At 47.1% G+C, this 2,402-nt stretch overlaps 1 non-coding gene across 1 annotated transcript; it reads left to right on the top strand.

The window, feature by feature from the left end:
* Nucleotides 1-411: 411 nt before the first annotated feature.
* TRNAG-CCC (transfer RNA glycine (anticodon CCC)) lies at nucleotides 412-482 on the top strand. Its single transcript has one exon. It is a non-coding gene; the product is annotated as a tRNA-Gly (tRNA).
* Nucleotides 483-2,402: the final 1,920 nt, after the last annotated feature.

The raw sequence follows: 2,402 nt of genomic DNA, 5'->3' as shown, positions 1-2,402 counted from the left end.
AAGTTAAAATAATGGTACAGAAAATGATGAAATGTTTGATAAGCACTTTTTTTCCAAATCTGAGAAAAACTATTCATGGAAATCATATTTTATAGAGGCAATCTATAGCTGGTATGTAGAGTAATATGGGGAAAAAAAAAAAAAAAAAAAAAAAAAAAAAAAAAAAAAAACCTGCTGGCAGCATTTTCTAATCCTAATCCTTAGGACAGAATTTCTGGTAATTTACACATCCAGAGGAATTGGCTGAAACATCTGAAGACACTCACACATTAAGTCAATGGGGAAACTTCAGCAGATGAGCATAAGATCATCCCAACCTGGCGGTGGACACCTGGGTGCCCCTGGGCTCAGGCCAGCTCTGCACAGGTACATCTCAGGGCATAACCTTGAGCTTGAGCGTGATTTTTCACAGCACCAGTGGTGTAGTGGTATCATGCAAGATTCCCATTCTTGCGACCCGGGTTCGATTCCCGGCTGGTGCACTTAATTCCTGCAGCTACTTCAGGAGCCTGTCCCCAGTGACAGGGGCTCTCAGCACCTTTTAGGGCCCTTTGATAGCTAAGCTGATAGAGTGGAGGACTGTAGGGGCACACCTCAAGGGATTCCTTAGGTCAAAGGAGACAACAAAAACTTTTTTAAGTGCCTAGGAGGATGATGCTGAAGCTGGGCGTGAGGCAGATGTCTCATCTATATGTTGGCATCTGTACCAACATATAGATGCCAACGCAGCATGGGCAACAAACAGGAGCTGGAAGTGACTGTGCCAACAGGCTAACTACAACCTACTTGCTATAACTGAAAGATGGTGGGGTGTCTTCCATGACTGGAGTACTGTGATGGATGGCTACAAGCTCTTCAGAAGGGATAGACAAGGAAGAAAGGGTGGTGGTGTGGCTCTTTATGTTAAAGAGTGTTTTGATATTGAAGAGCTTGGGGTTGGGAATGATAAAGTTGAGTGTCTATGGATAAGGATCAGGGGAAAGGCCTGTAGGGGTGCCATCCTGTTGGGGTCTGTTACAGGATGAGGCATTCTATGAGCAGCTTGCAATAGTTACATGATCGCCAGCACTTGTTCTCATGGGAGACTTCAACTTCCCTGATATATGCTGAAAATATAATACTGCGCAGAGGAAACAGTCCCAGAGGTATCTAGAGTGTGTGGAAGATGGCTTCCTGACACAGCTGGTACGAGAGCCTACCAGGAGAGGTGCCCCACAAGACCTGCTCTTCACTAACAGAGAAGGACTAGTTGGAGATGTGAAAGCTGGGGACCGTCTTGGGCAGAATGACCATGAAATTGTAGAGTTTTCTATCCTTGGTGATGTCAGAAGGGTAACTAGCAAACCTGCTGTCTTGAACTTCCAGAGGGCAGGCTTTGACTTGTTCAGGACACTTGTTGCAGGGGTCCCTCAGGAGTCATTCCTGAAGGGCGAAGGGGTCCAGGAAGCCTGGGTGCTCCTCAAGACAGAAATCTCAAAGACACAGCAGCAGGCTGCTCCTGAGTCCCGTAAGGCAAGCCAGAGGGGAAGAAGACCAGCGTGGATGAACCAGGAAATTTTGTTGAGACTCCAGGAGAAAAATAGAGTCTACATCTGCTGGAAGAAAGGACAGACTACCTGAGGTGACTACGAGGAAGTTGCTAAGATATGCAGAGAGGAAGTTAGAAAAGCAGAAGCCCAGCTTGAACTCAGATTGGGCACTGTATTAAAAAAGAACAAGAAATCCTTTTACAAATATATTAACAAGAGAAGAACCAAGGAAAATTTCCATCTTGATGCAGCATGGAATGTGATCACTGAGGATAAGGATAGGGCTGAGGTTCTCAACGCCTTCTTTACATCTGTCTTTAACAGCTGGATCAGTTATCCTCAGGGAACTTTACAACTGACCTGGAAGTCCTGTGTGATTCAGGTAGAGCATCACCCCCTGTGATCCAGGAAGACCTGCTCCTCCACCTGGAATGTCACAAGTCCATGGGACCAGATGAGTTCAACCCTAGGTTGCTGAGGGAGCTGGTGGAAGTGATTGCCAAGCCACTTTCCACCATCTATCAGCATTCCTGGTTATCTGGAGAGGTCCCAGAGGATTGGAGGCTTGCCGATGTGGCTCCCATCTACCAGAAGGGCCGTAAGGAGGACCTGGGGAACTACAGTCCTGTCAGTCTGACCTCAGTTCCAGGGAAAGCTCACCTTGGGTGAGATCACATGGAACTTGCATGGCATCCAGGGGATCAGGTCCAGCCAGAATGGGCTGAAGCTGCCCCATCAGCGGCCCCAAACCACTGCTGCTGATGTTAAGCCCTGGAATTGGTTGCCTAGTCCAACCTGCTTGCCTGAGTGGCAGAAGGAGAACATCTCCATAAGGAGATTCATCCCACTGACATGAAACATTTTAGGAAGGAA

This window comes from Anas acuta, chromosome 2, assembly GCF_963932015.1.
Source record: "Anas acuta chromosome 2, bAnaAcu1.1, whole genome shotgun sequence".
Classification (NCBI taxonomy): domain Eukaryota; kingdom Metazoa; phylum Chordata; class Aves; order Anseriformes; family Anatidae; genus Anas; species Anas acuta.
This window is presented reverse-complemented; position numbering and strand designations above follow the sequence as displayed.